The 27,800-nt window shown below is 32.4% G+C and overlaps 1 protein-coding gene across 3 annotated transcripts in view; it reads left to right on the plus strand.

The window, feature by feature from the left end:
• Positions 1 to 27,800, plus strand: part of LOC141456907 (uncharacterized) — a 140,655-nt gene that overhangs the window by 8,787 nt on the left and 104,068 nt on the right. For 2 of the 3 annotated variants that reach the window (XR_012460111.1, XR_012460109.1), the window contains exons 4-5: positions 6,835 to 7,045; positions 15,331 to 15,476. The gene's annotated coding sequence lies outside the window, so the exon portion shown is untranslated. Of the gene's footprint in view, positions 1 to 6,834; positions 7,046 to 15,330; positions 15,477 to 16,910; positions 17,440 to 27,800 lie in introns of those variants that run through there. The other variant, XR_012460110.1, reaches the window with a different exon arrangement.

The raw sequence follows: 27,800 nt of genomic DNA on the forward strand, positions 1-27,800 counted from the left end.
CTTAAAGATTACCAAAGACATGACCTGTATCTGATTCAGACTAAGCGCAATCTCTTCTTTTACCTTCTGAGGTTCTTGGGGATCATTTTTAAGAACTAAGCAGCTTCAATGAAATGCGCATCTTTTGCAGTTACATTAAAACTTTCTCATTTCTTCAATGTCATGTGTCCCTTTTCAGTTCTTACGCCACTCTGTACTCGCCACTTCTTCTTCCACTTTGCCAATCTCCTTCACTAAGTGACTGGATTTTACAGTGGTTGGCTGAACATTGGTGATTTATGGAATCAAAGTTGCTTTTCTTCTATTCTTTGCCCATACTGCTTCATCCTATTCCTCCCTTCCTTTTCCAAAATCCCTTCAGATTGAGCGCACATTACTGGTGTGCTTCTATTCCAAGCCTAATCAGTTTTACCTATTTTATCTTGGCTGGTAATTTTTTTAATAAGGCAGAGTTTATCTCCTAAATTTCCACTTTTCTTTAGCCCTCTCCTTGTTTCGACCGTAGCCTCTCTTCCGAAGTTCAGTAGTGTTTAAAAGTTCCTTCTTCTTTTAACAAATTCATTTCTATTTACTATTTTCTACTTATATCTACCTAGGAAATTACCATCTTTATTCAAGTAGAAGTTAAGTTCTTATTTATATTCAATATCCAAATTTTCTAACTCCTTTATTCAATTTTCACCCTTGCTTTTCACTAACGTCCTCTTGTACCTTACTGCATCTTTCATCATTGCTATCCGCTTTCTCGTTTCTTCCTTTTTATAAAACTCCTCAATTTTCTCTTCTACTTATTTTAGTCAGCCACTTATGTCTAAAGTAATGTACATACAGTAAATGGAGATGGTTTAATTAAACTTTTCTTTTTTTTAAATTTGCTAGGGAATATCTTTGTGTACTGCACTTCAAAGGTCACAATTTTCACCTGAACTGGATAATATTCTAAGGGCTTTTTGAGAAGTATAAACAATCATTCAGCAATACATTTCGATATTTAGAATCCTCTCAGTTAAGATCACTTTTTGATAATGATATTTAGGATGTTCCAGATTCATAGATGTGTACATTAAAATGAGGTTAACCTAAGATCGTAAAATAGATTCTAATTTAGACCTTGCCAGTTAGTCCCTGGAAGATAAGAAGCCAATCTTTTAAAAGTGAAAAATTTAAAAAGCAAGTGAAGTCATTTTAAAAGGTCAGGTTAACGGAGAAGAACACACTTCTGCAATAATGTTAAAAATTACGAGCTGCCAATAATTTAGTTTGAGGATTTATGTTGCAACATTACAATTTGTTTTTGATATTCATTAAAAAAAAAAAAAGCAAACAAAAAATCTCCATTCAAAATGCTGGAAGTGATTTATGTATTGAGTTAGTAGATGTGTACAAGTGTGAATGTTGGCACCAAATGTCTGGTCGAACAACTTGAATGAATTATAGTCCAACTACAACGTAGATTTATCTAATTTTATTGTCTGCTATCTTACATCTGTTACTCAAAGCAATCTTAATGTCTACCAAAAAATAAAAACCATAAAAAACAAAAACTTAATTATTTTGATTAAACCGTATTTAATTACTCTAATAAATTAAAGAATTTGTATCGCTTAATTTGACATTGAAAGAATCCAGTTTAATTAGCTGTTTGTGAAAAAATGTAAATATAACTGTATATACATAAAACTGTTTGTATATATATATTGTTGTTTTTAACAACGAGTTTTAAGTACAGTTTTGTTTCTTACATCCAGAGAAAATTGATCTAATGTACATTATTGAATACATATGTTAGATTCCATTTTGTAGTTGTAAAAGTCCAGGGTGAAGAAATGTTTGTTTAACTTAACTCACTAGATTTATTCTGGAATAAAGTAAACCTAAGATGAATGTAGATTGCTTATGGTATTATTTATCTCGCGACCCTTAGGAAAAATGTTTTACCGTTAATCTTGACTCCTATAAACAGTGTCAACCCACCTTAGATCATTTTCATATAGCTCAGTTTTGTCTTTCTATAGAAAATGTCTTGTAAAAGATGTTATCCCTGCAAGATTAACCAACTGCTGTCATTACTGCTAGGTTCGCATTCATCGCCTTTTCTGTTTTTTTTGTTTTTTTCATAAATTGGAGAAGTATTTTTTCTCCAAGTACTGGCTAATTATCATGCCCTATAGTTTCACTAAATATATCTTCATAAAGAATTATAACGAAGCAAGGGCTTAAATAGTCCAGAAGATAAAAGTCTAAGTATTTACTTATTAAATAGAAGAATTGGTTTTGATCACCTTTCTTAACAAATATTTATCTACTAGTATTTATAATACTAAATCTAATAAATCGTATAGAGCTGCTCATTTATTAAAAACAATAGGTGTTCAAACAATAACTTTTGTTAAGATGAAGTGTTTTAATTAAAAAAATAAACCAACGCAGAAAAGTATACTGTTCACACTAACCCATCCTCAATAACCGAAATATAATCTATAACAAATAATCTAAACCATATATACATGTGGGCAGCAGATTTCCGAACTGTATTAATTTTACCACATGTAATCTTTATTCGCAAATATAACTAACCGGTTAGGATTCTGTGATAAATCACTTCTAAGCGGATATACGTACGTATGTCATAACCGTGCTCTAAATTTTGTGTCCACTGATGCTAGGTATTAGGACAGATTGATTTATCCCCCACACACGTTGCGGAGAATTGCTATATTCACTGTTCTGCACTACTCCCGTTCAACTAGAATATTTCTTTTTGAGTCAGAACTTTCTTATTTTTATCTGAAATGTTTGCACAGATTTATATATATATTTTTTTTGACATGATTTTTTTTTTTTTGTAAGAAGCTGATTTTAAGTTTATTTTTGAAAAATCTTAAAGAAGGATAAACGCTGATATCATCAGCGAATTTAGTATCTTACATGAATTATAAGTTCAAGGAAAGCACCTAAGGGGTTGCTATGATTAAGACGTGGTAAATTTGACTTTAAAATTTTATATTCATATCATGAGCAACCAAAAAGCCAAATGCAATGTGAAAAATAAATACTTAACCATTTACAAGTTTCTCAGATCTTCGTGATTAATCAATACTCAAATTAATCGTAGCCCAAACCATTACTTTGCCACCATAGCTTCTCCTTTAGAAAAAGGTGGATGCCTCTTTTCCAAACCTTTACCTTCATTGAGGATACTTTGCTTCATAGCGTCGATTGCTCCATTTCTCCCAAACATCTTCGTAAGTTTTGAGAATTATTCTAGTTTACCCATCTCATAGTTTTACCCATAGTTTTGAAATAATTAACGTTTTCTGCTCTATTCAAAGTGTACAGAGTTCACCTGTAGAGGATTTTATAGCTCACAACTTGATAACATTTGAAGATTCATTCTTGGCTACTCTGACTTTTTGACAGATTGCGATGATACTTTTTATAGGTGCTTTAGAAACATAATACCTTCCAGAGAAAGTAGCAGTAGAAGTAAGAGACCATCCTGTTCCCAGATTTTGGTATTTCTTCAAGAAATAAACTTGGGAGAGGAGCTAAATGAATCTGACTCAAAAGGGTCGCGTGAGGCACTAAACACTCTTGCAATAAAAGGAAGAATTCAAAGAAACTCCATTGTTGATGCAAACTCCGGTGTAGTAATTCTTCGATTATACTCTGATTTTCCACTGTATTAGTATACAGAACTTTTAATTTTATGAAAAACCTACAATAAAGTAAATGCAATAACATAATAAAATTTGTTAATTTAATACTAATATTTTTAGTTAATAAAAAAATACGAGAGATTGATTTCAGTCTATTAAGTACGTGAATTTAAAACATTTTGTCTTGTGTGTGTTCCAGGAGAGACTGAATAAATTTTCTATGTTTTTATGTTCCTTATTTACATTAAATAATTAACCGCCATCATTTCAAACGTAAGTATAAATAACACTAAACTAATTCAACATTACATTCCATATGTAAATAGCATTAGGTCATTCAGAATTTTTATTAATAAAGATTAATTCTAATACACGGATATACATAAATATCGCACCAACTAACTGCTGACAATATTTTACTTTTTAAATAATGATTTAGTGTATGAATTACTTTATCAAAATTTATTACACCCTTTATAAATACCTCACAATATAAAACTCATCTTTATGGAAGTGTACTTTCCCTCACAAGGCTGTCTTTTTCACCAATTAAATAGATTTACTAATAATTTATACATATATAATAATAAATTAAATTAAAAAATATTGACTTCTTAGACAGTTCTAATCATCACTATCAGTCTTTCTTTTATTCTTCAAATAAGTAACTTGTATTTAAACTTTTTCCATAATATTATTAATTTATTATTACTTTCTTTAAATTGATTGCCTATACCAATCACTAACCAAGTACGATATCTCGGACTACACCTTGACAAACGACTAACATGGAACCCCCATACGAGACTCAAACGAATTGACCTCAATCTGAGGTATAAAATATTGAAAAGGCTACTCGACAAACGATCAAAACTGACCCTGACGAACAAACGAACGCTATATACCGCCCTACTTGCCCCAATATGGACGTACGGAATACAACTGTACGGAAGCGCCAAAAAATCGATCAACAGACTTCAAACGTTACAATCAAAAATTCTAAGAACAATAGTTAACGCTCCCTTCTAAATCATACTATACACTCTGATCTAAATATTCCTCTCGTTTCTGAAATAGCCCGATCTCGGTACACAAAACTCCACACAAATCTACACAGTCATTACAACCCTCTTATCCACATGTCTACCACAACACTTCCTTCAAATCCACATCGCAGACTAAAGCGGCGGTGGCCACGCGACCTAGGATGGATGCTCTGTAAGCTTGCCAACGTGGCTTCCATCACTGGATGGTCGTCGTTCACTCCACTCACGCCTCTTTGCGCACGAGTATGTAAGAGCATGTATATGCGTGCACGTGTATTTGCGCCACTTCCTTACCCTCATCTCTTTTGCTTGTTGTATCTATTACAGTTGCAAAATAAATAAACAAATATAAAAAAATTGATTTCCATGTAAGCATAGTTGAGCTTGGAAATATAATTTATAAACTTGCTGCTTAATCCAGCTTGACGTCTGTGCACAATTAATAGGCGTAATTAAAATATATGTATAATTTGTATTGTACAAATTATGATCCTGAAAAAATGAGTAACCCAAATTATCCATGAAATCAAAGCCTAATTGGGAATACTAACAGATTAAAACAATGTTTTAATGTACTTTTGCCACTTTGCTGTCATGTTTAAAGTAACCCAATAAGAAAACCATCAGTATGAAAGTCTCGTAGCTGTTACGATAACAGCTTTCATTCAGAATAGTTACGTAGGACTGCACCATTTTTTGAAGGATCAATTATTCCTAAAAATACAAAGACGAGTATTCTGATAAGTTGCGTATCAGAGTAGACAAATAACTATTCAAAATAATGTTGAGATAAATTGTGATAAAAAATAGTAGCCAACATTAATGTTGAGATTTGATTTTCATAAGGTACCAAGAGGATCTCGAAGTAGAGTTTTGGCCAAACTGGGATGATTTAGGCGCCACGGTAGCCGAGCGGTTAGAGGCGAGACCTGTAAAGCTAACATGTATTGTGGTACTGGGTTCCATGCTTGGAGTTTATTTAATGGTTAAAATAGTAGCCAACCTTATTTCACATTCGTAGCAGTTTCAAACATCCTTAGAACTTGGTATGACCAAATAACGTATAATTCTTGTGCATTAAACAGAATTTATTACTCAAGTAATTTTATTCATTGTTATTACACAATCCTTTCATTCTTCAAGTATTATTAGTGGCATAAATAGCAGGTACATAAATCATTTTTAGGGCTAATTCAATTTTTTTATGTACTTACCACTAAAAATAAAATTTTGCAGCTGTCATTATGTTTTATCAGTTACTCGTGCGATGGTAGTAACATTGTTGTCCTTGACTACTGGTTGCAACAGAGAATTAGGTCACTTATTTACTTATTCTATTTCTCGTAAGTAAAAAAAAAAGTATTTTAATCGGGAAAATTTTCGAATTTTGAGTTGTTACCGGGGATATCTGGTTTGAAGAAGTACGAAAGAGTGGTTTTTAGAAATTGGTCTGTGCATTTGTTGCGTAAAAACCCAAAATGTTGAGATTTGATTTTCACTAGGTACCAAGAGGATCTCGAAGTAGAGTTTTGGCCAAACTGGGATTATTTAGGCGCCACGGTAGCCGAGCGGTTAGAGGCGAGACCTGTAAAGCTAACATGTATTGTGGTACTGGGTTCCATGCTCCAGAGGCCTTGGAGTTTATTTAATGGTTAATAAAAGCAATTTATAGTAAAATATGTTTGCTAGTCGCTTCCATCCACGACACCTAATTGGTAGTTAGATGTAAAGCCAGATTGAAAAAAAAATAATGGGTTGATTCTTGATTATTTTGAGTTTTTCTTGTATGTGACTCCCACTTTATAATTATTTAAGGGAAATTCTCGTACATTGAACGTCATAGGTTCCTCATTAGTACCGTTTCATGCCTTAAAATGTTATTAAAAACTTAAATTTTGAAACATTGATAAATTATATAGCAAAATAAGGGAATGCCGTACGTCGTACGATTACCGATTACATTATAAACATCTTTACGACCAACTAAGCAACTCTTAATAGCGATATATGATGTGCATAATTTACTTTTTTGTTGATGCCTGAGATGTGAGCGTTTGTCTTGTTTGCTTCTGTTCTATTAAGCCAACATTGACGATCTTAATTAATAATTTTCTAATGTTATTGTCTAGGAAGTCTTTGGTGAAATCTTGGACAGCGGTACTTTAAATGAGCTATTGCTTATCTCAGGCAGGTGTTCAACCTCCGGATATTTACAATCTTCGACATTCTAAGGACACAAACATTATGAATTTCGAAACGGCGAAAAAAAGACTCTGATCCAAGAATTGCAATTAAAAGACTAAAAAATGATTGCGCCTTCAGGATTCTCAGTAGTCTCAGGTAGCATTAATTATTTATTATTTACATTTATTATTTACTATTAGAAATCCTCTAATTATTTTGTTAATAAACAGATTTAAGAAAGTTTTAAAGAAATCATTAAATTTTACATTTTATTTTAAAAAAACTATATTTTTGTTAGTGTTTAATTTTCTTTAACAAAGTAAAATTGAAATTAGCATAATTAAATTGCTAGCCGGGTTCATAATTAATTACAATGGTTATTGTTATTCCATTTCTGAGGTAATGTTAATAATTATAAAAATATACTAAAAAGAAGACAAATTCCATTAATTTATTTTAGTACAGTCTGTGAGTCATGCCGTAAAAAAAGAAAAGTTCTTTTATTAATTTTGAAGAATGGTTTTAAAAGTGGACTCTAATCCAACGCAAGTAATCTAAATTAACATTCATTCTTTATAAGTGCACGTGCAAAAGTAGGTGTATTAATTATCATGTCTCCTGAGATGTCCTCTTCATTTTTTAGTAAAAAATATTTTTATAACCCATTATAAACTTTATGAAGAAACGTTTCATTATCGTATATTAGCTAGAAACTTGAGAATCAATTCTTTCCTACTGTAGGCGCGCGTGGCCGCCTACACCCAAATGCTAAGGTGCCCAAGTGGGCGCTGTACGAAATAATAGTAGACCAAGAAGAATAGAAGAATAAAAGAAAAAGGGGAAGGTACTTACCCTTTGCAAGGAGCGATGTGCGTGAGGTATGTTGATAAGCTGCCTGAGAAGCGATGAGAGGAAAGGAAGCTGTTGAGCGGAAGCGTGTGTATATGTTTATGTAAGTGTGTGTGTGTGTGTGTGTGTTGAGCTTGAGAAAGGGAGGCAATATTTGGGCTCAGGCTCAGAGAAGCGTAGCGGAAGTGGAAATGAGGTAAGCGGAAGAGTAAAAGGGGAATAGTGCAATAAGTGCACTATAAGCGGTGGAATATGCGTGACGCGATATTCTGGAGAGGCGTTTAGATGCGGATGATGCGTACTGTTAGGTGTCAGCGGAAGTGAAGCGGGCTGAGATGCGTTAAAAGTTGCTAAAGCGTGAGCAGAGAGGCGTCTTAAGCAAGGACTAGCAGGGAACTGCATATACTGGAAAGGTGACATATACATGGTCCAAAGGAAGTAGTGGGGTAAAGGGTCTAGAATATATATAAGAAACGGAAACAGGTTAATATAGACAGAAAGTTTAAGAGAATAAAAAAGTGTAAAATAATAACTTAGTAATTGGTGATAAGTGATAGAAGGAAATTAAGGCGGATGCGGACATTAGTACGCGCGCGGGCGCGATGCTGACCCGCGAGAGCCGGAAGCCAGCCAAACTGGCCGAAGGTCCTCGGTCACGACCGAACACCTACTTTAAATAAAGTTTTTCTTCACTTGACGAGGAGATTCTTTCCTGGTTTTGGTCGTAGTACTAATTCAGTGAGCGTTTGTCTTGTTTGCTTCTATTCTGTTCTGAACAGGAGTTCAAAATAGTGAGTCTGTTGGATATCTAACATTCTAAGTTTTGAATGTTTTTAATTCTTTTTTTATCATTAATTCAAATTGCCAATATTTCATCGTTTCAAGAATCAGGCGTTTTCACTACTTTTTGTTTAGTACGCTTTTGATGTTTTTAAAAAGCTTCTTCTTTTAAATAAGTTAAATATATTAAAACTGTCCGGTAGGACAGTTGTATAAGGGTTGATCGTCAAAAACTGCACGAAAAAGCGTAATGTTGAAAAACACCCAACTTTGACAATTTTTTTCTCTTTTTCTATAAAAGATAAAATTCCCAAATTTTCTTTATAATATAGGGCAAATCCTCCTTTATAACAGTAATTTTTTCGTAATAACATAGATTAATTAGTTTTCGAGAAAAACGATGCGAAAAATGCACAAAAACTACATTTTCAAAAATTGTTGTTCTTCTTCTTCTTCTTCTTCTTCTTCTTGTTGTTGTTACCTTTTTTGTAAACTGCGTAGCGCCTAAACGCACGAACCGATTTTCATGAATAAGGTTCATTCGATTCGGAATTTTATGTAGATGTGCCTTTTGGGGGTCTCGACGCTGTACATCGAATAGGAGAGGAGTTAGCCCCCTTTATGTAAGACCCCCTCCAAAATTATTATTACTAATTACTCTGTAAATCTTAGCCCGATTTTGAAATAATTTGGTAGGATGATAGAGTTAGGGCTCCTCTACGTAACATTAAAGCGGCGATCAGCTCTTACACTTGTTAAGGGAAAGTATAGCAATCGTTTCAAATTATCGACACGAGAACCGATTGTCATGAATGAAGTGTCATTCGAATCGAAATTTTGTACAGATTTGCACTTTAAAAGTCTGAACGCTGTGCCTCATAAGGAGGGGAGTTTGCCCCACCCAAGTAAGGCCCTTTCTAAAACTATTATTACCAATATTTCTATAACGCTTAGTCCGATTTTGATAAAATTCAGCTCGAATAAGTTGTTAAAGCTCCTCTACTTGGCTGGGAAGGACCATCAAGCTCTTGCATCTACTAAGAGGAAGTACTGCAATCGTTAAAATTATCAATGGTTGAACCTATTTACATTAATGAATTGTCGTTCGATTCAAAATCTTTGCCTTTTAGGGAGAAGTACTGTAATCGCAGTTTATTTTTCTTACTCCTCTTAAGAGGAAGTACTGAAATCGCAGTTCAATTTTGCTTTTTACGTACAAATACCTTCCTATTTTATTCAAAACGCTTTCTCAAAAAAATTGTTATTGAGGATGGCAATTATAATCATTCTTTAAAAAGATCTCTCCAATGGTAGTTATGGTTCCGACTTAACACCTTATCAGGTTATAATGATAGAATTGCTTATTCTAAATTTTAAAAAAATCTGTTAAGCAGATAAGTAACTTTGTAAAATAGACAAAAAGGAAAATCTATCCAAAAGGTACAAAAATCTCTTTAACAAAAACTTACAGTTTAAAATGTTAAGTATAAGGGTTGATTAAACGCCAAAAGGTACACAAATCAGCTAGTACCCAACATTTCATTCATGCTTAGCTGATATAATTTAAGTAATTTTGCTGCATTAACTTTTCCTTCACATTTTTTTAGAAATTATTAGATGTCACAGACCCTTATGCTGGCCAGATCATTCATAATATTATTTTGTTATAATTATGATAAAATGTATATTATATCTTCGTTTTTAAATAGGTACTTTATTTTAACTCCATTTCAAATTATTCTTTGGATTTATCTTTAATATGCCCTTTATTCTTAGTAGTCACATATACATTCATGTTAAAGTAGAGAAAAACAAAGTTAGAGTCGGCTACTGTTTAAATTTGAATCACGGATTTAACAGAATATTTCAGTCTTGAATTCGTCTTACCGAAATATTCGTGAGCACAAATAACTCACAGTTAATAACAAGTAGAGTATTCAACAATAATTATTCATTTCTCAATAATTTAATTTAGTCCCCCTAATTTTACTTATAGTAAAATACTGAAATAATTAGCTGTCCTAAAAAAATATGTATATTTTATTTATTTTATATTACATATATACAACATTGTGGGAAGAACACCTAGATTGACAATGTAATTGAAGAAAACTATATTATTTGCGATAAAGCCAGATAATTATTACCTATTATTATAAACGTTTGACTACTTCATAAAATAACAATTACTTTAATCGAAGAATGAACTTAAACCGACGATTTTTATTTAAAAATAAAATAAATAAAATAAAATCATTGATGAATGTTGGTTTAAGCATTTTTTTAAAAAGTTTTTGAATTTTTTAGCCTCATAATTTTTTTTATAACGTTTTTCTTTTTAACCTGTAATTAATAGTTTGATTATTATAGATTAATAGATATTACTGTCAATCTACAGTGCTACTTGAACAAATATTTTGTAGATGAAAATGGACAGCATAAGGGTCTGTGACATCTAATAATTTCTAAAAAAATGTGAAGAAAAAGTTAATGCAGCAAAATTACTTAAATTATATCAGCTAAGCATGAATGAAATGTTGGGTACTAGCTGATTTGTGTACCTTTTGGCGTTTAATCAACCCTTATACTTAACATTTTAAACTGTAAGTTTTTGTTAAAGAGTATGAATATAAGTTTCATATATTATTTAATCATTTTCATTTTCAACTCATATTCGTTTATTTTGTATTAATTTATGACGCATATCCGCCAGTTAATGTCGCCTTTTTTAACGTCTGAACAAAAAACTATTTTGATAGAATAGGACATGTATAATATATACCTATATTATATTTTATAGTTTTAAACTATACCCTGAAAGTTCAAAACTTTCAGTGCATCATACACTAAAATATAAAAAAAGCTACCAGGTTCATACCCTGATTGTAGAAGTAAAATGTTCTTCTTTTTAACTTTAAATAGAAGAAAAATATTCTTTATATTTATTTTAACTGTTAGAGATGCTATTGTTGTTAGATCTCAAAGATAACTTAATTGTAATAAAAATCATACACTTGTAAACAAAAATTGTAAAACGCAGTGCAAATAAACATGAAAGTTGCTGAGATCAAATGTAGTAGCTTTTGTTGCTTGACCCGACACTAGAGACATTCTATCTTTCTATTTGTATTAAAAAATGTTAATTTCACTACTGCTACATGTTCATCATGCATTAGAAGCCATAAGCGAATATTTTAGGGAAGGAATTAGATCAGAGGTTAGCATATGGGGGATTCCATCGCGGAGATCCTGGGTTCGAATCCAGCCACTAACCCTTAGATTTTCTCTTCCTCGGAGCTTCTTATAGCTCACTGTCTAGTGTTAGCTTGTGTGGTCTGTAATGATAGAACATTGTCCGGGAGCCGGCAGTGCACTGGAAAAAAGCTTCGGGCGCCAATGTCCTCAGATGATGACGCGCCTTAAATAATCATAGATTCATTTATTTAATTACTTCTTATTATCAGTCACACACTCCCACAAGATTTTTTAAATCTTTAAAGTTTGTATAGTAATTCTAAATATGCCAGTAACTTATAACGCAGTTACAGTAATTTATAAAATATTTCCATACTAAGATAAGCCAGTTATAAATTTTAATGCTTAATTTAATGATCATCAACATATCTGACATTTAATGATTAGTAGTGCATCTGACTAAGACCAGTTAAAGTAAACGAATAAGTCGTATCAAAGTTGGCTAAAGATTTTTTTCTTGCGTTTCCTCCTCTTCTTGAACGAATGACCCACATAACCGGGCCCATCTTATCCATCCTTCTTTCTTTCCAGGCTCTTTTGTTGAGCTCCACAAGTTATACTGCCAGAAGTTAAGCTTTATTACCACAAAAACGAATTTAACTTGTAACATTTTCTTACTTGTATTAAGCTAGAACTTTAACAATAAAGCAAACTTTTATTTTGTCTCCAAACTAAACACACTTTTATAGAATTAGACTTTGTTTTCCTTGTGTATGTGTGTATATATATTTCTAAAAGTTCCATCATATTTCTTTACTATTTGTAAATCCTATGGGTCGATGCAATACATTACAATCGAGTTATTGCTTTTCTTCACGATTTTAGCCCACGATCACATAGATTAAATGATTGATTATGTATATAATGATTTTAATGTATATCATCTGCCCACGATCCATTTAAAAAGTTAAATATTAGTGAATCCTTTTATTATTTTATTGTTTTCCAAACTTTGCCTCAAGCGATTAATCGAATATTTATCTAAGATATCAATATTGCTCTAAAAAATCCACTTAATCGATATCCGATTACTCGCTAGGATATGCGCTTTTCTTATTTTTATTTCTCGCTAGGCCCCTTAATGCGAGCTCTTCCTGAATTTCTGCAAGCCATGTAGGTAATTTTTTTCTCTTGTAAACACTTCTTTAAATTTACTTGTTCCCAGTATAGAACATCTCTGCATTAATGAGGTTTGTCGCGTAGTTTTCCTAATGGAGAAGTAGTATTCATAAAAGATATTCTTTTTATCACTTTTATCCAAAATTTGTACTTGACTCCATGCAAATATTTTTGACATTCATTTTCTGTACGATATCATTCGGGAGGAGATGATTTGTCCAGTTAACTCACAAGAGGCCTTGCTATAGAATTTATCTAAGACTGAGTTTAAGTTATGGGTATATAGTAAAAAAAATTATTTTTATCTAAGTTTCTTAGCTTCCATAAAGAAGGATAAAGCTGATTCTTCGAATTAAATGTATTAATTTAATAACTATTATAATTTAATAAATTCATTACAAATTTAAATTATATAAGTTAATGTTAAATCACTCCCTGTTGCGGGTTGAACGTGATCTAACTATAATCTAAATGGCTCTTTTCTCTTTTCTCCAATTTTCCAAGGGTAAATAGTTTTTGTTCAAAATTTCTGATTGCTCCTATTACATTAATATTTTATTTATTTTCAGTAGTTACGTTCTCCATCGAATACCTAAATTATTTTAAGATATACCTTAAAATGCTTGTTTAAAATGCTTCTTTATTACAAGTCTTAATCCACTGAATGTATCGCTTCTAGTTTTGTATGTAATTTTTTGATATCCATGCCCAAATTTTGTCAAATTATTTATATTGTTTTCTTGCTACTAATATTATAACCTAGAACCATACATTTGAAGTAATTGTTGGAGAACCTCTGGCAGGTGCCTAACCCCCAGTTACAGATGGAAGGCGATTTCGTTCTGCTAAGATCAGAAAACGGTTTCTCTATTTGGGTGTTTACTTTAGGAGAAAGAAATTAAACGCAATTATTAATTACAAATAATTTGGCTAGATTTTACTGTAATAAATTAAATTTTAAATATGAAACAAATACGACTGCATCAGTTTCTTGATATTAAATTTTAAATCTCTCTACGAAAAATCCACTAGCATCTTGATATTTACTTTATTCACTCTCTAATTGCTGTAGAACGTCCGATATAAAGTGATCATAAATGAAAACTTTACATTTAAACATAATTCAAGAAGCTATACATATTTTTATGTACGGAGAGTAGATTGATAAATATAATAAACCCCTATTGTTGTATTTTGTGCCACTACACGTTCCAAACTAGATTGAAGAATTTATCATTACATAATACGAAAACTAGGGTTATTATCCCATGGCTGGCGCATTAGTAAATCCTAATAATCGGTTTGGATTCTTTATTCCTTGACTTATCCAGATTTTTCAAAATTGAAAACAATAAAGTAGGTCCATTCTAAATTGATGGAAGTTAAGTGAGAAAGAAGAAAATCAATTCGCATCAGTAGTGTGGGAATGAAAGCTGTAACTAACAATTAGATTTCTAACTGCGTATGCAAATTCAACCGAAACAAAATAATTAAAAGAAATTTAAATATGGTAAAAACAAGAACTGCTTACCAATAATCCAAACTCTGACGTAGCTTTAATTACTATTGTCAGCTTTAATGAACAGAAAGAGTTACGTGATGACATAAATTAGAAGAAAAAAGAAATCGTGGGTCAAGGACGAGTTCTTTAAATATGTCGGACGAGCTTTTTATGTAAGCGAAGATGTTGGACGATCTTTTATGTAAGTGTGGCAGCCAGTTAAAATACAAATAACACTTTAGAATTTTATCCATAATAACTTTAAATATAAATATATACATAATGGATAATATATACTATGTATAATATATATTTATTAAAGCTAGTATAGATCGGATTCTAAAAATGTTGCTTAAATATGTGGGTTTGTGTATTTATTTATGTAGAGAGTTGTGTTTACAATTTTTGTTTTAATTATTATTACATAATTCTTTTCAAAAGGATGATCACATGGTGTGCAGCAGCATCCCATCTGTTTGAAAATACTTTTTTAGATCCTGTTTCAACTGTTGCATGTGGTCTTATTTCCTTTTATATTATATATATTTTTAAAATTAATTCAACGAAGTTTAAAAAAAAAAAAATAATGCAAGATTACTAAATACGTTCTGATTTACTAAACTAATTAGAAAGGTTTAATAAATCTTAACTGTAAAAAATTCTATAGGTGTATTTAAATGAGCGGCAGAACGGAAATAGCAGCTTCGTGTTGTGTTTACGTTGAAATAAAAGAAAAATGTTCCTGAAAATTATAAAACAAAGTTTTAACCTTTCTTTAGACTTCGTAAAAAAAGATAAAATTTACATTTTATTCGTTTCGTGCTAAATAAAAGAACCACTCTTAAATTTGTATGACAAATGCAGTACCCATTAAAAAAAACATGTATTGACGTTACCGCACACAATTAAGAGATTAATGTAATGGAAACGGTTGCAGATATCGCTACAACTTTATCGAGACAGAAATAGAAGAAGGCAAAGAAGAGGTAGAAGGCGAAAGAATTGAAGAAGTTGAAATGACAGACATAAAACCGACAACTTGGAATCCACTTACAAGAAGCTTCTGATCTAGTTTGCCTAAAGGTAAACATTACCATTTAATAATACGTTAGATACGTTAGAATACTTATGTACCAAGGTTCAGGTAAGAGAACTGCTATTTGGTGACTAAAATGTGGGGAGTCACTAATCTCTTATCGAGGGGAAGTATTGAAAACAAATTGGACTAAAGGGTCACAAGAACTAATAAAGATGTATAATTAACTGTTGTGTATCAGTGCACACTGTTCAGCTTTAAAAAGAAATTTTATTGTTAAAATTTGGTATAGAATGTTTAGGCTATTTCAGTATTGCACAAAATAATTATAGTGTTAGCGCCATGATAATCAAATGATAGCGCCTCAAGGCTAAGTATAATAAAAAATTAAAATAAAATAATAAAATTTATTAGGATACCTTGATTCGTTTATCTTACGTTAGAATTTTGTCAAATTAAGTCTCCTTAAGTCTTAGGATTTATAAAAATGAGAAAAACTAATTGGAAGGGCTAAAGATCAGGCAAATGAGCATATTTTGATCGATAAGTATGATGAAAAATCAGGTTCAAAAATGTTTCCCGTTGTCGTACAGTCTAAGAACCATTATTTTGCAGTAATTAAAGGTTTTATTTTGAAGTGGTTATTGGTAAAGTAAGTTGAGGATGTACGTATATTAATGAAGCGTAAATTTATATTTTGTTACCAAGTTTTAAATGAGTATGTTTAAGATCCTTTAATAATATTATGGGGTCCCTTCAACAAAGCGTGAACTTAAGTAGTTTCCGAATTGTAATCTACTCGATGTAATTAATTATGAACTGATTACCAAACTAAGTTGCACGCACAACTTGGCTGACCCACAAGTGGTGTACCCAAGGCGTTGACTGTACTAATGGAATACCCGCGCTATACTCGTATAAAAGACCTTACATACATTGTCAAATCGTTCAGGCAACCGCTCGGTGTATTCGCTACACATACATAATCCTGAAAGTGAGATGCGTTGTGTGGCAAATTTTCTCAAAAGATTTGTGTTCCCAACGATGCGTATTGAGTGTACTAAGTATTTTTCCTCTTAATTTTTTTGTTTTTTCTTTTATTGATTTCGAAAACAAGAATGCAGCAATCGTTGTAGCATTGCTATAGTGTGGAATGATTTCTAAGTTTAACATTACTTTGCAGTTGGCGCCCCTTTAAACCTTGCTTGAATTATACTTCGACTTCTCAATTTGGAATCAACTGTATTGATTTTACAATTCTATAATTTTCCTAAACAATATACCTGCCTAAACTCGTTAATATGATTTTTTTCCCCCTGAATGAAAAACTAATTATACTCTTATACTTTTTTACTTTTTTGTTCTTTCTTTTTTTTCATAAAAATTCATAAATAGTTCAATTTCATTTTTGTGACGTACAGTACATATTTTCCAATTTCACTACAGAATGACTCACTACAAAAAATTATTTTTGATTCTAGCAATCTAAAAGTGGTCTTATACTAGTCAATTGGAAATTTCTTGCCGTATAAAACGAAAATTAAAATTGATTGAGCTGAATTGGATATATTGTAATTTGATAGGTATACCATACGATCGAAACAACATTTAAAGAGGTTGCTGCAAGAAGTACAAATAAAAAGAATATTATTTTGTGACAAATAAAAATGTTTTTCATTTATTCATTTCGAAATTATACAGATTTTATGGCAGCTCCACACGTCAGAGACTCCATCGCGATGTATAAATGTACGGACGGTAGAACAGGGGCTGCTCATTTTACAACGGCCGGCATAAATTTTAAATAAACAAAAATTAACAAATAGTTGGCATTCTTTAAAATTTAATATCGGAACGTCAGGGAATTTTACTTCTTATAGCTGAATTTTCATCTACTCCATGAATAAAGAAAAATATTTTAAGGAATGTACATCTAAGTAGTTATCGTGATTTGCATCAGAGGTTGTTTTCAATGAAACTTGGTACCATTTTTCTTATTCTATATACACTTGTCCATAATTCTTCCTTTTTCTCCAATCTCAAAATACAATTTGCCTTTGCCTTTTTTTCGTATAAAAACGCATAAAACCCTACAAATTCAACGAATTACTTCAGTTTTGAACTTGTTTACCCAAACAGTTCCGAACAGTACATCACATTCCTATAAAAAAAAAACAGCCTCTCGAGATCTCTCAGGTGGTTACCCACCTGGTAACTCTTCCTCAGTTTAGAATTTATTCATTTAAATTATTTAAGTAGTTATTTTTATTACTCATTAGGAGAATAGATTGCATCGTTCACAAGATGGAATAACGAATGGTGTATTCTGCTTCAAAATGAGTGAGTGAGGCATTTTTATGAGTGATTTCTTAGCGTGAAACGTAGGTAAATGTATTCCTACCTTTTGTCAGTTGCTAATCACACTGTATTTGGTGACAGGTTAGCAGTAACGATGTGCGTAGCTGGTTCTTGAGTTACTTCTTATTTATTTCACACCTTTTGCTCCACTGTTCCTGCTGAATTTCACAATCAGTTTCCTTTAGCCTTTTTTATTTGCTTTCGAATTTCTTTCTAATTGAGAGTATATCACAAATGTGTAAGCTGTTTGCAAAACAAAACAAAATTACTTTATCATTTCATGAACTGGGAGACTTGTTTTTGTTATTTATTGTTAATCCTATTTGTTTTTATTTTATTTAATACTTATTGCGTAATGTTCTTTACAGTTCTTTTAATATTTATTTGAATTTAAAGATTTTTCCGTATATTGAGCATTTCTTTTTATACTTAGATTTAAAATATACAAGAACCTAAATAAGCGCGTGTTGCGGCGTAAACTTTTTTATAAATATATATATGTACTGATAAAAGATACATATTATGTGCATAAAAGATGATAAGTCCTATATTCTCCCTTAAGTGCTGTTCGAGCTGTTTGGAATTAGCTAAAAGTAATCAATTACTAAGAGGGAAAAAATAAAGATAAAATAAATAATCCTTGCCTAAACGATTCCAGTACAATGGAAAATCTGGGAAATGTATTGGCGTATATACTGTTAATGGAATTGTGGGTAAAAAAACAATAGGGTCTGCAAGGAAATACTTTTTATCCATTTTATTCAATGGTCTGCGTAAATGGATAACATTAAATTCATAAAGAAGATTTTATTTATTGAAGGAAAGGTTAAACCGTGTTGTATTTGATATTTCGTCACATTTTAATTTTCTTAAGTCAGAAAACTGGGAAATGCTACAAAGATATTTTCATAGCATTTACTATGTAGGATTTCGAGGCCAAAAATGTTTTAGAAATTAATTATTTAGTTATTTATGAATGATTCGAATCTTAGTGCGGGAAATCATTGTAATATGTAATGAAATAATAATAATAATAATAATAATAATAATAATAATAATAATAATAATAATAATAAGGGAAGGGATTAGCTATGAGGTTAGCATACTGGACTCCCACGCGGAGGTCCCGGGTTCGAATCCAGCAGCTGACCCTTAGATTTTCTCTTCCTAGGAGCTTCTTACAGCTCACTGTCCGGTGATGGACAGTGTTGTCTGTAACGAGAGAACACTGTCCGGAGGCCGGCAGTGCACTGGAAAAAGCTCCGGGCGCTAATGACCTCAGCTGTTGATGCGCAAAAAAAAAAAAAAAAAAAAAAAAAAAAAAAAAAAAAAAAAAATAATTTGCTGGCACAAAGAGACTATCTCCAAAGGCACAACAGTGTGGCCAGGATCCTACACAGAGAGTTGGCGCAGAAACTCGGTTTGATTCAAGATGCCCCCCCATACTACAAGTATGACCCCCTGCCCGTGCTGGAAGACGCGCGGTGTCTCTTGTACTGGGACAGAGAGGTACTGACGGACCATGCCGTCGCCAACACCCGGCCGGATGTGATCTGGCATAACAAAATAACAGGCAGGGTGTGGCTGATTGATGTATCTGTCCCGGATGACGCCAACATAGCCCGCGCGTATACCACGAAATTGGCTAAATACAGGCCACTGGCGGCAGAAATATCTGCTGTTTGGAGAGGAGTCTCAGGGGTGGAGATAGTCCCGTTGATTATTTCAGCCACGGGACTTGTGCCGCGGTCGCTGGGGGAGGGCCTCTGCATGATGGGAATCAGGAGGACAATCATATACGAGATGCAGCAGGCTGTGGTTCTCCACACCTGCCGCATTGTAAGGGAAGTGCTAAGGGAGGACGCCAGAGACTAGCACGGACATATTTTCTTTTGTCTTTATCATAGGACAATTGTCCGGTTCCAGTAAGAACCGTAATACCAGATACAGAAAACAGTTTCCTCCCTTGCCTGCGGGCCGCGAGGGATTAAAAGGAAAAAAGAGGAAAGAAAAAATAAAAAAAATAATAATATAATAACAGAGAATTTTCAGAGACCTTGGCATGAGTGGGGAAATCCTAGGCTGATACCACACACTAATGCCGCAATCTTAACGCATTGCGTGGTCGTCTACAACCGCTTTAATTCAGCAACCCACAATTGTGCCGAATCTAGCTCATTAACCCACAGGTACACCTACACTGTAGGTCATCTTACTGACTCCTACAATATTATGATCAATCCCTATCACTGGTGGGAGGTACTTGCTGATCTTTTATGCCGCAGAATAAATTTCTCTTTACAGTCACTACGTATATAAAACTAATCTGATAGCAAGATCGTAATATGTAGAACTTTATTGAAACACAACTCGGTCCTGGTAATTTCATTGTTCTATCATCATATCTTATTCTGATTTATTTATTTATTTATTTAATTTAAACAAATTTCACGCTGCGAAAATCAAAGTAAATTTGGCTTTTCTTATTCATTTGTAAATTTACTCAGCTGGCAAAAAGCTGAAAGATAGACTTCTACTCAATAGTTCTCAATGTTCTTATTACGGAAAGAGATGTCCCAAGAACAGACCGTTGTAGTTTCTCCAAATCTTTTCTTACACTTATAAGAAAAAAAAGATTTCTTATAAGTGAGAGTAGAATCATTCTACGCTCTTTCTTGCCGATTAGTTCGATGTGAAGAAATCTTGCTGGGCTATCCACAAGTTTCCACATTACCTTGCTGGGCAAGATTTTGGATGAGGACGCCAGATCGTTAGACATGACGTCTCAGCTCGAACGGCAACGGGAAGAGTGATTGGAGGCGCTCATGACGCTGCGTCGATGAGTCAGAAAAAAAAATTGCAAGAATCTATCTTTTAGATGCAATGCTTTCAATACATGCCAAGTTAATCGTGAGTTGTAACTTAACGTAATATAAATGCGTGTTAGGGTCCTTTTCTTAAAATATTCAATAAAACCTTTGTTGTGATAATAAAGAATTTTCAACATCGATAAAAAATGGACCTAATGTTGTACTAAAATTTGGGAAAAAAGTTCAAGTTTCAATCAAACATATTTCCTTTTCTACAAACCTGTCGATCAACCAGACTTGTGAACTGTTGAGGGTTCTAAGAAGAGAAAACCGATATCTTTGCCCAGAAAGGGAATTGAGCCTTTAATTTTGCACCCCAATTTCATCTTATTTTTATTACCTAACTTTTCTCTGTTTAATGTGTCCTGACTTTTAGGGTACTCTGAGCCGCTAAGGGCTCACAAATCTACACCAATTTGACTTGAGAATTTGCCTATGGATCTATACCTTAAATCTAAATAGTTGTATACCGATTTACTCCTGTGTGTTTTAAGAATGTTGAAACTTTGGATATTTTTCGTTGTCCAGACTGAGTGACTTCAGGAATCAAGATTTCTAAGAAATTGATAGCTCAAATTTAACAAAACCGTTTAATCATGCTTTAAACTCTGGTTGTTTATCAACTTTAAGCTTAAGGCCTGAGACAATCTTGATCGCACAGGGTTTCTAAATCTCTGGAACAATCTACAAGCGAACTGCTAACATTCGCAAATGCATTTTACCATCTTGCCGCACTTTCTACAGAATGGATTTCCCAGGGGACAGTATTATTAGTTCCTTTATATAGAAAGTGTCATTTGACCTTGGCAGTAATCCATCTTAGTCCATTTTTGTGGAATATATGCGAGAATATAAACCCCATTGAGGCGTCCAAAACGACTCCATCCGCTGTTATCAACTTTTATTTTTCTTGGGAAATGAATAAATTATAAGTATTTATTTGTTACAAGGGCATCGCCCCACACGAAGAATTGGTAGTTCAAAACAAAACAGAAAAAGTATATATTCATTTAAACAATGCCAATTGAAAGACTGGCGCAAATACCAAAAGCTAGTTTTAATGCTTAACTCGAATCATTCAACATAAAAAAAGCTCTCAGTTTCATTTCCTCAGCGAAAGAGGGTAATTTGTAATTTCCAATATTTTGATTATCTTCTAATGCTGCAGAATAATTAATACTAAGCGTAAATCCCAAGAATTTTTTTTTTTTTTTTGTATCTCTTGAATCATAAAATGCGTATTCATTGTAGCCATTTAGGTTCTTAAATAAAAGACTCGGAAACATCTTTTCTACCAGGTTCGAAATCTGATTAAAATTAACGCTAATGAGGCCGATATACCTCATTAGGGAGATGATCTTCAAATATTAATCTTATAAGACAAACAGCATCAATTGTATACCAACAACTTGAAGTAGCAGGATCCTCTTATATTTTTAATCCTACTAAGGCTTTTAATTAAATAATTGTTACTATATAAACTATAAATGAATAAGTAATTTACTCAAAGTTTACTAAGTTATCAAGATTCTTAACTCATTGAAGTTCGTAAATATTACAAAAGAAAAAGAATTATTCTTTAAATTCATTTGTTAGAAATTGATCCATCAACCGTTCTAAAATAGATGATTTAAAATCTCTTTTGAACCATCTTGGGAATCAATTTTTATAAAATTAACTCCGAGAAATATTTATTCATAAGAGAGTGAAAATTTAATTTATAAATGTTGTTCACTATCTGGAGAATTTGTATTTGTAAACTGGAATTAAAGAGAGACTGAAACAAGTGAACATTTTCCACATGGGAAATTGTACTGTTTGCTAATTAGATTATATTCGAGGAACGACTTTTGCATATTAAACTAGAGCAGTAGGTATAAGATTAAAGAAAGTAATTGTAATACGTTTTTAAGGACTGTCTTAAGCTGAAATTTTGTAATTTAGGCAAGTAATGCTAGTAAAGTAACTTTAGTTAGAAACAGCCTCCTGCAAAAATTGATTAAATCATTTTTAAATTAAAATTTTTGCAAGGTTCAGCAAATAGGAACATTTGCAATGTAAGTTTGAGAATGCAAGCGACATCACGATGAAACTGGTTCTTCTTTAAAAAGCATTTGCTTTTAAAGTTCATAAACAAAATTTGACTTTTGAAAAAATTGGACGACTCGATTGGTTCGGATCGGCTTACAACAATTTGAGATCAACTGCAGGAAATTGGCTCATGCAATTTCAGAGAATGCTTCTTCTCGAAATTATAAACCGAAGAAAACTTAGATTATGACATCTGCTTTGCCAAACTGGTAATTGAAACGTTAATTTAACAACGTTTCCATTCAGCGTCTGCTACTGAATTTTTGGTGAATTCTTGCAATGGTTTGCTTTAGAGCGCGGAATTAATCAAATTGGCTTCTAAAATAAATTATTATTTATTCAATGACCAAAAAAATTATGTCGTTCAATCGTCTTTATTCTTTATTATTTGGGAAATTTACTATAAATATAAAAAACTATAAAAAACAACCAAGCAACCAAGTGCTTTGACAGTTAAACTTAATATTTCAAAAGAGGAGTTTATCGATTTGAGCAGTGAATGGCTCAATTATTCATATTGGATTTGTTATCAGAAGAAATAAAGAGTTCAAGAATTTTAAGTTCAGAAATCCACATAGAGATAAAAAAAACTAATTCGTAGTTACTTAGATGTTGGCTACAATTTCAATACCCCGGCCTAAACTTGTTTTTTGAATTAGCTATTTAAATTTTATTAGAATTAGTACATCTCTATACTTGCTTTGTTCCGTAAACGAGTAATAATTTTGTACATTTTATGAAGTGTACAAACTGTACAAATATTATCCACTAAGTAAATGGCTTGTGCATTTGTAAAGGCTACAAAAAAACTAAATCGATAAGAATATACTTTACCACCTCCTCTAAAAGGCACTTCCTTTGCAAACATGATTGCATGCCAGTCTTACCGCTTGTCCCTTTATTTCTCTTTCTTTGTATAAATTTATGATTTTATTATGCATTTTTCTCAGAATTATAACCTTTCCTATGAGTCACCTTTAAAATGCGTTTTCAATATTGCTGTGCATTATTTTAAATTATTCAATGAAGAATAACCGCTTGAAAGTCAAGATTGTGTTGTTTTTTTTTATCTATTTTATTTATTATTATAATTTTTTTTTATTAGATATTTTAAAGTATTATCACTGACTCAAATTGTAGATCTGACACTAACTAACCTTCCCAATATTACGATTGTTGATTTTAATGTGTTTCTTTGACTCAAATTTGCTTTGAGATCCAAAACCTCATTTGGCCAGTAGATACTGCATTCAGCAGGCAATTTCGAGCCCTTTTACCAGTCTGTTGCTTAGAAACAATTTATGAACGACTCGATTGCTACTAAAGCCATTTATTTGGTAAAAACATAAAACATTTTCTGATCCTCTCAATTTTATTACTGCCTATGCAGAAAAATATTTTTATCTGTATAAAAAATATATTAGCTTATTGGATCCCAAAGTGGAGGTCCCACGCGGAGGTCCCGGGTTCGAATCCAGCATCTTACTCTTAGATTATCTCTTCCTAGGAGCTTCTTACAGCTCACTGTCCGGTGATGGTTCTTTTTGTAACGAGAGAACAATGTCCGAAGGCTGGCAGTGGACTGGAAAAAGCTCCGGGCGCTAATAACCTCAGATGTTGAAGCGCCTTAAAGCATTTGAAGAAAAAATAATTAAAAAAAAAAAGGAATCAATTAGCGAGGAATCGGTCCAGAACAAAAAACAAAACAACTCTGTCTTTTGCCAACGTTTCGACAAATTTATTGCCTTTTGCAGGGCGTGGCTATGCGGGTTGGTTGAGTTAAAGAAAACTGGACTTTTGTTCTGGAACGATTCCTCGCTAATTGAGTCCTTGATACAAAACTTTTTGTGGTCACTAAAAGCTAATACAGTGGAACCTCGCATAACGAGCACCTCTCTTAACGAGTAATTCGCATAACGAGTAAAACAAATTGATTCTTATAGCGAGCGATGTTTCGCATAACGATAGTTTTCTAATGACATTTCGCTGACTGCGCAGTTTTCGCTGACTCATCGAAAACTGCGCATTCTTCGATTAGTCATTCCTGTTTACGCATATGCGTTTCATATTCTCCACGTATCTAATGCATTGATACAGTCGAAACCGAACTTCACCGAATGAGTGGTGTATAGGGGAAGTCCATATAATGATATTTGTGTTTAAATATTATTGTGTTTATTTTGTTATCCCTCTAACAAAATGGCTTCGAAAAGAATTAAAATAACGTTAGAATTGAAACGTAAAATCATTGAGAAACGAGAAAATGGTGTAAGTGTGGCTGATCTAGCAATTATCCCCTTTTATTTTAATTTATATAAAAAATTGTTTCGCTCAACGAGTATTTCGCGTAACGAGTAAGGTTCTGGAACGAATTATGCTCGTTAAGCGAGGTTCGACTGTACAAATACATACTGAGTAATAAAGTTCGAAATTTTATTATTTACAATGTATGAGCAACTAATGTTACTCAATATCAGTGCAAAAGAAAATTTAATAGACTTCCAAAATTCTCTAAATGCATAAGACTTCCACTTTTCTTTTTTAGACGCAATGACAGCCGTGCAGTTAGCGGCGCTGCCATTGCGTCTAAAAAGCTGTTATGTGTTGTATTGGGTTTGATTCCCGGTCTTGACCTTGGATTTTATTTAATGATATTAAAAGAGATTTGTTGTAATGCTAGCTATCCGCCTCCGTCCAGGACATCTGATCAGTAGTTGGATGTAAGCGCGCCTGGATAATAGGCGTTACTTCTTTTTTTATACTATTCAACTTCTTTTACGTGGGTAGAGAATGGTCTCGTATGGAATTATAGTTGCATATAAGTGCATTTTACTCCTCCTACACGGAAGTCCAGCTTGCTGCCCTTTGATTTTCTCTTCCAAGAAGTCTCTACAGTGCACTGTCCTGTGATGTATTGTATTGTATGTAACGAGACAATGCTGTCTGAAGGCTGGCAGTGCATTGGAAAAATAGTTCAAGTCAAATTATTAGTTATATTTATTAATTTTCCAGTTAATAACAATATGGACATTACCCCTGTTTATTATTAAACTGTCTTTATTGAAGTTAAATTCTTGTTACAGTAAATATATCGTCCCATTCCTTAAAGAAAACTGGAGTAACCTGCTCAAGGACCTTGGCATTCCTGCGGGTATTCCAGCTTGAAAACACAAACATCTCTTACTATGACACCCTTAACACACACAATATTCAAAGACTCTGCAGAAGTTAGTTGGTGTGTGTTAATGGTTAGCTTACCGGCAGACAAACTCTAACCTCTACACTAACACATTCTACCACTGAAGACACGGTTCAATCTAGAACAAACACTGGCACTTAAGGGAGTTAGATCTGTTAGGTTGCAATGCGTTTGGGTTAACAGTCGCTGCTAGACCAATCTATTCTACAGAAAATAAATAATAAATGAACAAGGTCAATATTAAAACCTTCATTTTTTAACCACGCTAACTCGAATCATTTTTATGAGTCTGCGTAACAATGAATTGATAAAAATGCAAAGTTTTGATTTTGTCTTTTAGCAGACGTTTTCATTACTTGGAATAATATAATCGTGGCTCATCTAGACAATATGAAAATCTATTCTTAAAGCTAATTTTTTGCTAAAAATGATGGGCGAACCAAACATTTTTCAAATAAATAAACTCATTCAGTATCAAATATTATATTCCATCCCAAAATTGAGCTTCTTAATCAATAGTACAACCTACTAACGTGAAAACGGAAATCTAACCATGTTAAACAGTTTTGACTCAATTCGTTGTTTTCAATTCTAACCTGGTTTCATCATCTTTCAGCACGAACCCCCAAAGTATTTCTGTTGATTTTATGTTCCGATAATTTGTTTTTGAAAGTGTATTTTAACAAAAGTAAAATTTGGAATTTGGAATGTAACTAAAAAATGTCATAAAATTTTAAAAGATGGTTTCGGCCTTATTTATTTTTTCGTAAAAAATTAAAAATTTGGAGCTTTTGTTTGGAGTAATAATGTGGAGTTTATTTTCAAACCAACATATCGGTTACCTTAGTTAGAAGCGAAAGATAAAATATTTTATTATTAATAATTTATGTAGCAAAAAATGTCCCCACGCATAACTAGGAACTCCTGCTGACAAGTCCACACTCATAATCCTCATTCTAAACACCTTATTAAAAACTAATTATTTGGATTATTATATGATGTGGTGAGGGCTCTAAAAAAATATAAAATCAAATGTTTAAAATTACTTCCTGCATTTTAAATATAGCAATTGAATTTTTCTTCGTAGTTAATAATAAATTAACAAATTAGTTATTAATAAGTGAAATTTTCAAAGAGATCAAATTTAAAAATACATAGATGGCACAAATTTTTGTCCTCTCAATATTCATGTAATATGGAAAAGGGTATAGTCAAGGCCAAAATTATTAAATATTATGTCCAAAAAATATCAAGCGTTACTAAAAAGCTGTTATTATTTTTTATTACATCAATTCATAATGATTCACAATAAGTATCGCCAAGTTTGAATGTTTTAGAAACATTTGCTTTGAGATCACCACGAATTGTCTGGCCTTTTAAATTTTTCTTCCCAAAAATGAGAGCTGTTAGAGAATCTTGTCCATTTTAAACTCGCTTATTGCTTCTTTCTCTTTTGACAGATTTTTGCTTTTAGGTTTATTACTTTAAGACTTAATATATTATGATGGGTTGAAGATAACATCCATCGGAACTGACTATCTATCTTTGGTTCACTTAAAGTACTCTGATCAAATGATTTAAAAATTTTTGAAGTGCATGCAGTAAAAGGTTTTTTACAGAAACCACAATCATTCCCATTTTATTTTGAGCAATATTTCAAAGATAATACTTCCTCTTCATCTTTTTTTGATCTCAATAAAGAATTTAAATGGACGATTAAGGTAGAAATCAGTATTAGTGTTCAAGTCACCAGAATAATCTCATCAATAATAATAAAAATATCTGTTGTTGAACTCTGACACAACTTCTCGCCTGTACAAGTCTCAAGTTTATAATTAAACAACTTTGAATCG

This window comes from Rhodnius prolixus, unplaced genomic scaffold (assembly GCF_049639745.1).
Source record: "Rhodnius prolixus isolate KJV_2025 unplaced genomic scaffold, Rpr scaffold_1, whole genome shotgun sequence".
NCBI lineage: Eukaryota > Metazoa > Arthropoda > Insecta > Hemiptera > Reduviidae > Rhodnius > Rhodnius prolixus.